This window comes from Mobula hypostoma, chromosome 7 (genome assembly GCF_963921235.1).
Source record: "Mobula hypostoma chromosome 7, sMobHyp1.1, whole genome shotgun sequence".
Taxonomy (NCBI): Eukaryota; Metazoa; Chordata; class Chondrichthyes; order Myliobatiformes; family Myliobatidae; genus Mobula; species Mobula hypostoma.
In genome coordinates, this window is record NC_086103.1 from 44922456 (window position 1) to 44935068 (window position 12613).

Here is a 12613-nt window from a genome sequence, read left to right on the forward strand (position 1 = left end):
TCTATCTAGGACAAGCTTCAGGAACCAAATCATTGACATGTAATGTGAGAAGAAGTGGTCCCAGTACTGGTCCTTGTGGAACAGCACTAGTCACTGGCAGTTAACCAGAAAAGGCCCCCTTTATTCCCACTCCTTTCTATCTGCCAGCCTGCCAAGTTTCTATCCATGCTATAATCTTTCCTGTAGTAACATGGGCTCTTGTCTTTTTTAGCAGACTCTTACTTTGTTTAGCAGCCTCAAGTGCGGCACATTATTAAAGTTCTACTGAAAATCGGGGTGAAAAGCTTCCATTGACTCTCCTTTGTCTATCCTGCCTGTTATTTCCTCAACAAGTTCCAATGGATTTGTCAGGCAAGTTTTCCCCTTAAGGAAACCATACTGACTTTGGCCTATTTTATCATGTGCCTCCAAGTACCCTGAAAACTCATCTTTAATAAAGAACTCCAACATCTTCCCAACCGGTGGAGTCAGGCTAATTGACCCATAATTTCTTTTCTTTTGCCTCCTTCCCTCCTTAAAGAGTAGAGAGACATTCCAGAATCATTCTTAAAGTATCACTATTAATGCCTCCATAGTCTTTCAGCTACCTCTTTCAGAACCCTGGAGTGTAGTCCATCTGATCCAGATGACTTATCTATCTTCAGATATTTTAGCTTCCCAAGCACCTTCTTCTTAGTAATAGCAGCTACATTCACTTCTGCCCTTTGACATTCTCGAATTTCTGGCATTGTGCTGGTGTCTTCCACAGTGAAGACTGACACAAAAGTACTCATTGAGTACGTCTGTCATTTCTTTGTCATCCATTACTACTGCACCATTTCCACTTTACAACAGTCTGATATCCACTCTTGCCTCTCTCTTACACTTCACTTATCTGAAAAAACTATTGGTAACCTCTTTTATATTGTTGGGTAGCTCACCTTTATATTTCATCTTTTCCCCCCATTGCTTTTTTTGTTGCCTTCTGTTGATTTTTTTACAGCTTTTCAATCCTTTGTCTTCCCATTAATTTTTGCTATGTTATATGCCCTCTCCTTTCATTTTTTGCTGTCTTTAACTTACCTTGTCAGCTATGGTTGCCTCATCCTCCCGTTAGAATACTTCTTCTTTGGAACATATCAATTCTGCACCTCCCTAATTACTCCAGCCATTGCTGTTCTACTTTCATTCCTACTAGTGTCCCCTTGTAATCAACTTTGGCCAGCTCCTCTTTCATACCTCTGTAATTTCCTTTCCTCCACTGTAATACTGATACATCTGATTTTAGCCTCTCCTTCTCAAACTGCAAGGTGAATTGTATCATATTATGATCATTGCCTCATAAGGGTTCCTTTACCTTAAGTTCCCTAATCAAATCTCGTTCTACCACATCAGTGCTAGCTGACTGGTGAACAACATCAAGGGTGCCAAGCGTGTGACAAGGACAAAAGAACTTATGCTGTTCTCCAGAGAGATACACACAGACTGCCCTAAGAATGTGGCTCACCTTGCAATCATTGCAATCTGCAGATTAATTGATGGCTTGATTCCTGTGATACATACAGTAGAAGTCCTAAACCATTATGGTGGCAGACTAAGTTTCAAATGCAGTATTCCGTCATTGTCTGACTGCTGTGATATCACTCATCATTTGTCTGTAAATGGCCCTCACTTCCACACTGGACAGAACAAACTCCAAGTTTACTGCAATTCCTAGTGCCAAGCCAGTGGCAGACACGTCTGTATTTCTTCATGTGAACACAAGTTTTCTGACATTCTTTATTGTGCAAATCCAACTCATTTATCTTCTAGGCTGTCTCACTACAGTACTCATATTTCTTTGCAGAATTTGGTTGCAACATAAAACATCCTGACAAACTATCAGCACATTCTCTGTGCTTTTATTGATTGGGCTACTATTGATACCATGCAGGCCTTTTGAAAATCTAGATGAGTTATATCCATTGCATTGGCATTGTCTTTACATTCTTCTCACTGCCTGCATGGTATACTTGAACAGAACCACACCAGATACTGAAACAAAATTTGCACCAAATGCAGAATTAGTATTTCGCTGGGCAGAAGCAGATGTGAAATCAGGTGTCACTGCATCTCGTCACTATCTCCGTGCTGTGATTGGATAAGATGCATTTCCTTAACATTTCACATTTAAAAAGCAAAAAGTGCATCCTTCATAGGAAAAGAGACTTGCAGTGAAGTTTAAAGGAGGATTACTAATGAAGGAGCAAATAGAGTTATGATACAGGAGATTAATAATATAATTAACAATAAGTGGGAGGAAATCCTATTAAAAGTGAGTTAAAGCATCTATAAGTAATGCACTCGGTGTTTATAACAAAACAGGGTTGTTGGAGGAAATTCTGTATGAGGAGAAACTCGACATAGTAAGGATTACTGAGATGTGATTATACGAAAGTCAGAATTGGGAATTAAGTATTGCTGGATGTAACATTTTCTCTACCTTTTCTATACAAAAAGGTATTGTGTGACAGAACCTATTAGAAACAATATAATGGCAATGACAAAAGGGAACACTTTTTTGAAGGTGAAAATAGAATCTAAATGAATAGAAATAAAAGACAATGAAGAATCAATCAAACTAAATAAAGATAGTCTGTGTGACCGCCCTATAATGGAAGAGAGATGAAGGGGTTAATGTTCAGAAAAATAAGGATGTGATAAATAAAGTCTGTGAGTACAATCGGAAGAGATTTCAACTACCCGATATAAGTTGAGCAAAGAAAAAGCAAGTAAAGGCTATAAGGAATTGACATCTTCCTTTCATAACTCAATGTGTAAAAAGGTTAGAAAAAGAAAATGAAGCAAAACAGAAGACACAAATAGATCTGGTGGTGTCTATGCAATGCTAGCCATAATAATGTATTTAAAGATAGAGAAGAGCATTAATGTAAGGAAATCTTTGTTAACAGGTTGGAGAAAATCTTATATTGAGAGTCTTGGAACAGAGCGTGGGAAGATAAAATGGAAGAAAAAATATTAGGAAACAATATTGTGGAGCAAAAGTGGGAAACATTTAAAACTGCTTAAAGTGCAGAAAATATTCAGAATCAGGTTTAATATCACTGGCATAATATAAAAGAAACTATAAATTACAATACGAAATATTATTAAGGATCATTATTAAGTCAATTACTAAGGACTCCCATCACCCAGGGCATGCCCTCTTCTCACTGCTACCATCAGGAAGGAGGTACAGAAGCCTGAAGGCACACACTCAACTATTCAGGAACATCTTTTTCCCCTCTGCCATCCGATTCCTAAATGGACATTGAACCCATGAATACTACCTCACTTACTTTTTTATATATATTATTTCTGTTTTGTACTGTTTTAATCTACTGTTTTAATCTATTCAATATACGTACTGTGTATATGCTTACTGTAATTGATTTATTTATTTCTGTATTATCATGTATTTCATTGAACTGCTGCTACCAAGTTAACAAGTTTCACGACACATGCCAGTGATAATAAACCTGATTCTGAAATACACCTAAAAAATTAAATTCAATAAATAGGGCAAAAAGAGAACAAATAGCGAGGTCGTGGCCGTGGGTTCATTGCCCATTCAGATGTCTGATGGTGGCAGGGAATAACCTGTTCTGTTCGCTGTGTGTGTCTTCAGGCTCATGTACCTACACCTTGATGGTAGCAATGAGAACAGGACATGACCAGGGTAATGTGAGTCCATAATGTTGGATGCCACTTTTCTGAGGCATTCTCCCTTGAAGGTGTCCTCGATGTTAGGGAGGCTAGTGCCCATGATGGAACTGGCTGAGATTACAACTTTCTACAGCTTTTTCTGATCCTTTGCTATGGCCCCTCCAAACCAAATGGTGATGCAGCCAGTTAGAACACTTTCTACTTTGTTAGTAAGTTGATCTGCTGTGAAGCATACACACCAGGGCAATCAGGCTCAAAAACAGTTACTTCCACCAGGCAAAACCAGTTACTTCACCCATCCCTCCACACCTCCAACCACTGCTACGTCATCATTACCTGTCAGTCACCTAATGTACAGACACCCTTGTGCCTGGTGTCACTTTCTGGACATAAACTAATCTACGTATGCAAGCTATCTTCTTGTGTATTTATATTTATTGTGTTTTTAATTATTATTGTGTTCTTTATCTCCTTGTGTTTTTTGTGCTGCATCAATCCAACTAACAATTATTTTACTCTCCTTTACACTTGTGTAATGGTAATAACCTAAAACAATCTTGAATCTTGAAGATGTGAATGCAACTGGGTCATTGAGGCAGATCATCCTGCTCCTCCTGGGCAGTGATATGATGGTAACACTTCTTGAAGCAGGCGAGAATCTCAGACTGCAGCAGTGAGAGATAGAAGAAATCCTTGAATACTCCTGACAGTTGGTCAGCACGGGTTTTCAGTGCCCTACCAGGTCCACTATCAAGGCCTGACACCTTGCGAGGGTTCACCCTCTTGAAAGATGTTCTTACGTTGGCTTCTAAGACAGAGATCACACAGTCACCAGGTACTGCAGGGGATTAGCAGAGGGAGATGTAGTTGTATCCTTCCTTTCAAAGTGTGTCTAAAAGGCTTTGAGCTCACCAGGGAATGAAGCTTGGCAGCTACTCATCATGTTAAGTTTTGCAGAAGTGATGGCCTTCAAATCCCTACCAGAGCTGACGTGCATCCAATTCCATCTCTACCTTCAATCACAATTCTTTTATCACTCTTAATAGAGCCTTCAATAGGTCATACCTGGACTTCTTGTATAGTTCTGGTTCACTGATCTCGAATGCCACAGATCTAGCCCTCATCAGACTACAAGTTTCTGGTTCATTCATAGCTTTTGGTTTGGGTATCTGTGGTGTGTTCTCAAAGGCACACACTCATCCACATAGGTTCTGATGAGGTTGCTGACAACTGTGGTGTATTCATTCAGATTCAAAGAATTACCTGAAATAACAAATCAAATGCTCCCAAAAATTCAAAAGAATAATATGAAATTAAATTATTGACCAAAATATTTCAAATCCAGTATATAGCAATAAAAATAGCTGAAATGAAAAGAATTCATAATGTAATAACCAGGACAACACCATAAGTAACATTAGAGGGATGGACCACCCTCAACAGGGAGATGGCAGAATTGTTTGTCATTAGTTTACTTCAGCATCTACCTGTGAGATGGAACAACTGAAAATGACCAGGGATGACCAAATGTGTAATGAAGTAAATGCATTTAAAATTGAAGAGGTGAAATATTAAATCAAATTCTTGAGGTCCAGAAGTTTTGTATCTACATATTTCAAAAGAACTCAGGGAAAAGACAGCAGAGGCTTTATTATACATATTTAACAATGCTAATGAAAGGTATAGTGTAGAGGGCTGATAGATAGCTAATGTCATATCTAAGCTTAAGGAGAGAGAACAGATCTAGAATAAAGACAAGTCAGAATAACATCAGTTAAATAAAAGAATCCCTATGAATAGAAAGAATAGAAGCACATATAAAGGTGAAAAGAATAATAATTAATACTAAGCATGGATTTTAAAAAGTAAGGCTTACTTTTCAAACCTTATTGAAGTTTCGGGGACATAAAAGTCAATGCCAATGCAATAGATGTCATTATTTCAATTTTCAATAAGCTATCCATAATGAATAAGATGATAGAGAGACAAGAGATGTAAACAAATGGATTGCCAGTCAGCATCAGGGGAATAGAGAGTAGCTATTTGCAGTGGAGGAGTGCTGGTCTTCCATGAGAATTTGTGCTGAACCTGCTGCAATTTATGTTAACATTAGTTTCTAAATTCATAGGTGCTACCAAATTGTGAACAGAATTGGGGCGGGGGGGGGGAGGGTAGGAACAATAGTCAATACTGAAGACTATTTCAACAAGCATTGTTGGGTCAATGCCCTGTTCTTGCCAAGAAAACTTTCTAATGTTCTAATTTTTTTAAATTTCAAAATATACTTTATTCAGAATAAAATTATATACAATAAACCATTCAATCACTCTCAATCCTTTACATACGTTTCCCTTATGGTCTGTACATATCCATACTCTTGGCCACCCACATGGCAATCCATTGGTTCACCTTACCATTGTTCTAATTTTTTTTTCAAAATATATTTTATTCAAAAATAAAATTATATACAATAAACCATTCAATAACTTTCCATCCTTTACACACATTTCCATTATGGTCTGTACATATGGCCACCCACGTGGCCCTCCAGTAGTTCAGCTTACCACATCATTGTTGAGGGGTATACTCCCCGCCACCTGACCCCTCCCACTCCCACGGGTGAAGAAACCTATACCGTGGTCCTTCCCCACCGGCCCCTTGCGGTGGCTGCACTGAGTTTCAGTGCGTCCCTCAGCACGTACTCCTGCAGCCGAGAATGTGCCAGTCGGCAGCATTCTCCCATGGACATCTCCATGTGCTGGTAGATCATCAAGATTCGGGCCGACCAAAGGGCGTCTTTCACCGAGTTGATGATCTGCCAGCAGCACCGTATGTTGGTCTCTGTGTGCGCCCCCAGGAACAGCCCGTAGATCAGAGAGTCCTCTGTTACGCAGCTGCTGGGGATGAAACGTGACACTAGCCCGTCCATCCTCCTCCACACCTTCTCTGCGAACTGACAGTGTGCAAAGAGGTGGGTTACAGACTCCTCCTCACTGCAGTCCTCCTACGGGCAGTGGGGTGTGGAGACGACGTTCTGGGCGTACAGGAGGGATCTGACTGGGAGAGCCCCTCTCACCACCAGCTAGGCAAGGTCCTGGTGCCTGTTGGTATTGCAGGAAGACATAATGTACTTGCAAAACAAGTAAGTGATTGCCAAATACATTTCAACATGGGTAAGTGCAAGGTTATACATGTTGGTAGCGGTAACAGAGGAAACATTACCTCAAAGGTGTGAATCTATATGGGAATAAGAAAAATAGGATGATAATTGCACAACTAATTATTCGATCTTGTTTTGGGAAATGAGCCTGGTCAGGTGACTGGCCTTTCAGTGGGAGAGCATTCTGGGAACACTGACCATAAGACCATAAAACTTTGGACCATCAAGTCTCTTCTGCCATTCTGAGTCTGATTTATTATCCCTCTCAAACACACACCCCTGCCTTCTACCCGTAACCTTTGTCACCCTTACTATTCAAGAAACAATGAATTGGCCTCCACAATCATCTGTGGCAATGTATTCCACAAAGGTGAAAAGAATAATAATTAATACTGAGCATGGGATTCAAACAGTAAAACTTACTTGTCAAGCCTTATTGAAGATTTGTAGATGTAAGAGGGAGAATCAACAATGCCAAGGCAATGGATGCAATTATTTAAATTTTCAAATGGCCTTTAATAAGGTATCCATTATGAACAAATGATTCACCACTATCTGACTGAAGAAATTGCTCCTCATCTCTATTCTAGAGGGATGTTCTTCTATTCTGAGGCTGTGCCCTCTGGTCCTAGACTCCCCCACTATGGGAAACAACCATATTAATTTCTCCACATTCACGTAAACCTCCTCTGGACCCTCTCCAATACCAGCACAACCTTTCTTCGAACAGGGACGCAAAACTACTCACATATCCTAAGCGCAGTCTGACCAATGCCTTATACAGCCTCAGCATTACATCCTTGCTTTTATATTCAAGTCCTCTTGAAGAATGGCCTGTTCCTATGGTGTACTGATCTATGTTTTAATTTAAGTACAAAAATCACTAGGGCGATATGTAAAGAAGTCATATTTAGATTCAGTCGACTGAAAATCAATCTTAAACCATGACAATTTTGGAGAAAGTTAGGCAGTTGGAGATAAGTATTTTGGATTATAATCTCTCACTCTCAGTTTATCTTGTAAATCCTTCTGCCACCAAAATGAAAGCTGTCATCTTCTAACTGCAATCAAATCTAAATCTGGATCCAAGCTGCAGATCAAAGGCCCTTATTTAAATTTACTATTAACAGGTTGACAGTGCCTAAATCAACAGTTCTGAAAAGTAAATTCCTGTCAATATTTTCATCTCTGTGGAACAATGAAGAGCTGGAGTGTTTCTGTCTGTCCCACCAATGCATCACGAGATAGTTCAGGGCAAAGAGTTTAACCTGCTGTTAATACCATCAAAGTATAAATATATTCCAATTATTTTGTGAGAGAGAAGATAATTTTTGAATTCTGCTTTTTTTAACGCTGTGTTTTTTGCATTTTGCATTCTACATTTGGTAAAGATGATGGATCTGCCCAGGGCCTAAAGAAAGGTTAACCAGTATTTGAGAAAAGATTCAACATGTTTCCTTACTGAGAAAAACAAAATGTTGTCCCAACACATTTCAATAATACAGCTAAAACGGAGTAGGAATAATGAACCTAATTTAGAAAAAGAAGAATACTTTCATTCAGACCATAAGACATAGGAGCAGAATTAGGCCATTCATTCCATCAAATCTCGTATTTGTCTGGCACTTACACAGCCTCTGTTCAAAATTTGAAGTGCAGTCACTGAGGTAAGGCACAAAGAAATTGCATACAGGCAGCGATGAAATAATGACCCAATATTCTACTTTGTGGATGTAGATTTAATGATAATATTAACTGGGGGCATGGGAAATAAATTTCCTACTGCAAAACCATTCATGCGAGATCCTTTCTTTTAATACCACTGGCACATGAGGTAAAGCTGGAGGACTTGAAAATAAATATGGATTGGAATATTACACCTTAACAAATTTGGCTAAGAATGATTACCAATGGTACCAGATACAAGTTAAATAATTCAAGGTACCACGTCTCAGAGTCTACAATTCTAGTCACTAACATGACCGTATTCATTTTCACAACATCTCACACATTTACATGCAATGCAGAGTCATATTGCTAAGGATCTCACACATCAAACCACAGGAAGATAAAGGTATGTACACTTACACAATACAAGGCAACTTTCTGTCTTTCTATATCTTTCAGAAATGTGTTCCTGCATTTTTATCATTTGTGCCTGCCGTGCAAGTTAATAGGAAAAATACAAGGAGATTAGTTCAAGTGGAGTCTATCCCATGCACACATTACTTATGAAATCAAATCTTTTCTAAGTTCCTATTCTTCCTTGAGCACTTCATATTTTTAAATCAGTTTTATAATTTCAGAACAAATTAAACATAAAGCTTACACAATAGCTCTTAATATTTGAAGCTAAATCATATCCATTGGATTATTTTACCAGCCAAACTAAAGAAAATTCAAATCCTTAAACTCATCTTCCCAACTTATCTAGTTCCTTCCTCTCAAGCATCATTTACATTCATGTGGGCTGTTAATCAAAATATTTTAATTTAAAAATTGACTACAGATGTAAATTGGAAACCTGTTACAAACTATCAAAAAATTCACCAGAAAAATTCTACTGGGGCCACTAGTTAGGGTAGTCCAAGAAGGTATAACCATTGAATGAAGAAAATCTCCAGGATGCCCATATGCTCCAGGCAAAATTGTTAAAGCATTTTACAAAATATTTCTTCTTCATAAACCTCTAGAAGTAATCAACCAAGTAGTCAACATTGCTAGTGTTAATGAAGGTCATGGCTTTCCTTAATTACATCCTAAATAGGTATTTCAGGAATCCCCAGGAGCTATCAGTTACTCCATTTATTAATAATAACACGTACAGTGTGTGTTGTGCAACACTACAGTGACACAGCTGCAGCCCCTGGTGTGATCCATCCCACTTGTCATTGTGGCCTCATAAAATGCTACAAAAAGACAGTTTTTGGCCACCAACCAGCACCACCTGGTTCAATTTGCTCACACTGTCTGCTGTATTTTACAGGGAGAAAGGGCAAAGCAATGCAGCGCAAAACCTTTCAAGATAGAAACACACTCATTGCAAGCTGGTATGGGGAGTAACATATCAAATCATAGCAGCTGCTCAGTAAATTGCCCAAAGGACTTCAGGAAGACTTTATTTTATTTCTGAACAACTTATGATAGCACTTTGACAGCGTATTTGCAACATGCTGAAGCACAATTCAAAGTAATTTTGATCTCGATATACTGACATCTCTCCACAAAGGCAGAAGACTGACTATGGTGTTTGTTCCATTGATCTAACTGTGCTTATGCCTATCAATTCTCCCTTTTGGCCACTGACCTTTATTTTGAATCTGAAGGTTGGGAGGATTGCCTGAACGTTTATTAGAGAGCAATACACACAAAATGCTGGAGGAACTCAGCAAGCCAGACAGTATCTATGGAAAAGAGCACAGTCGATGTTTAGGGCCGAGGCCCTTCAGCAAGACTTAAGTTATGTGTAGAAGAGGAAGAAGGGGGCTTTGGTGTTGAAACGTTTTTACCGTGACTCATTCTTTGGGGTTCTTTTCTGTTTTTCGTGGATGTCCGTGGAGAGCAAAAATTTAAGGTTGGATACATTCTCTGATATTAAATGGAACCATCTGGACCGTTTGAGACTTACTGCGAATTGCATTTTCCACAGTTTTCCTTCCTTCCCTAGAGCTCAGTGAAACCAGATGATGCATTCATGGCCATGAGCAGCAAGGGCCATTCACATAAAAGGCAGACCTCCTACCAGGGTACCTACTTCAGCATTAAGTAAAGGGAACTTGCCTGAAAATTATAAGCCATAGAGTGAGGATTTGGGAACTAACCTCAATGAGTAAGCTAATGCTAATTTCAGATTGCAAGATGGAAATGGATCTCTACCAAAGGAGGTGTAAGGTGCTCCTTTGTTCAACTGGCCTGCAGGTCAACCCCGGGCAACGTGTAGCACCTGCTTAGACCCCAAGGGGCACATGAAACCATGGGAGCAGGTGGTGGATGGTTGTATGAGCAGCTGGTACATATCACAAGTCCTGGTTATGTGACCACTGACGCCAGACAGACAAACTCTGAGGAATATTGATAATGGCTGGGATCACCCATCTTGTGAAAACACTACCCAGTAGGAGGCAATGGCAAAGCACTTCTGTAGAAAAATTTGCCAAGAACAATCATGGTCATGAAAGGACGACAATCACCAACGTCATACGACACAGGACATAACGAGCAAATGAATACTAATAAGCTCTTCTGTTGCAGCAGTTCCTTTGGTCGTTACTGCCCCTTCCTAATCATTTCTTCACTCAGATCCAAGTACGAGTGTTGGCCTGAGCAAACCGCAATCTCCAGCAGCTGACCTTTATCCAATCCCACTTACCAGTCTCCTGACTCTAGCCCTTCAGGTCAAATTTGACCCATTTTGACATTTGACAGCAATAAAAACACCCTAAATGCTGTTTTTTAAAGCCAAAATTTGATGACGTTTCCTAAAGTGACCTAAAATGCGCAAAAATGAAAAAATTTGGCTTAAGAAAATGGCATGTAGGGTGTTTTTACTGCTGTCAAATGTCAAAGCAGGCCAAATTTGACCCAAACAGTATGTAAGGGCTAGATCACCTATCAATTTCCAATCACCAAATCTATACCACCAATTCCCCTTCCCTTTAATATCAAAACCCAGCCATTGACTTTTTCCCACCACTCCCCTTGACCATCCATTCACCTCAGGACTTTGCTCTGCAACTACCCCAAACCCCACCTTCTTCAATGCAGAGGCAGGTTAATTTTAATTTTATGTTGCTTTCTGCAAAGTAAAGTGTGCAAAGGAAAAGTCCTCCAAGACTGTTCAGTGTCGCATCACGCCGAGCTTCAGCTGTTACTGAAATCTGACAGCAGTAACTCTTGAACAAAACATTCTTTGTCCTTATAAACATGTCATTTGACTGGCACCATGGAACTTCCAAGCTTTCCTACCTCGAGCAGATGTTGAAATATAGATTATATCTGAAAGATTTAGAGTTATGTTTTACTGACCTCTGCAACAGTTCCTTCCCTTTTCCTAGCCACAAGTCAAATTTTATTAACGTCCCACAGCTTAGCTCTGCATTTTTCCTAAAATCCACAGGTGGTTTACACAACTTGGATAGTACCTTTAAAAACATTTTAACAGTTAAGTACTTAAAAGTTTCTTGAAATACATTTGGCTCCGTCCTTATGCAAAGCTCCCTGATCTTACCAACTTGTTTAGTAAAATATGCTTCATTCTGAATTCCATTGCGCATGTTCTACTTGAAGGAAAAGAATCAGAAAGAACATTGAAATACTAGGAATTTAAAAGCATAGAATCATTGGAATTCATCTATTCTTCCCATCTTACCTGTGACTGCCAAAAATAATGTGGCTTAAACCTGTGAATATGTCCATAAGCAAGAAAAATCTCATGGTTTGCACCCTGTTACACTTAAAGTCAGAGAGTAATAGAGCTTGCATCTCATCCATGGCTACCATATTACCACCAAGCTAATCCCATTTTTCCATGTTTAGGTCATATCCCTCTAAAACTTAAATACAAAAACATTTCTTCTCACAGTTAAATTTTGGACAATAAGCTCCAAATCTCACCATGTTTTGAGTAATAAATGCTAACTAGACAATGGGGTGAACCATTGGGGCACCCTTTGAGAAAAAGGTGGTGCAGTCTGATGTGACCAGAATGAACATTAAATTTTCATGAATGCTATTGGTATCACTTTGCTTTGGAAACTGAAGTAGAAAACC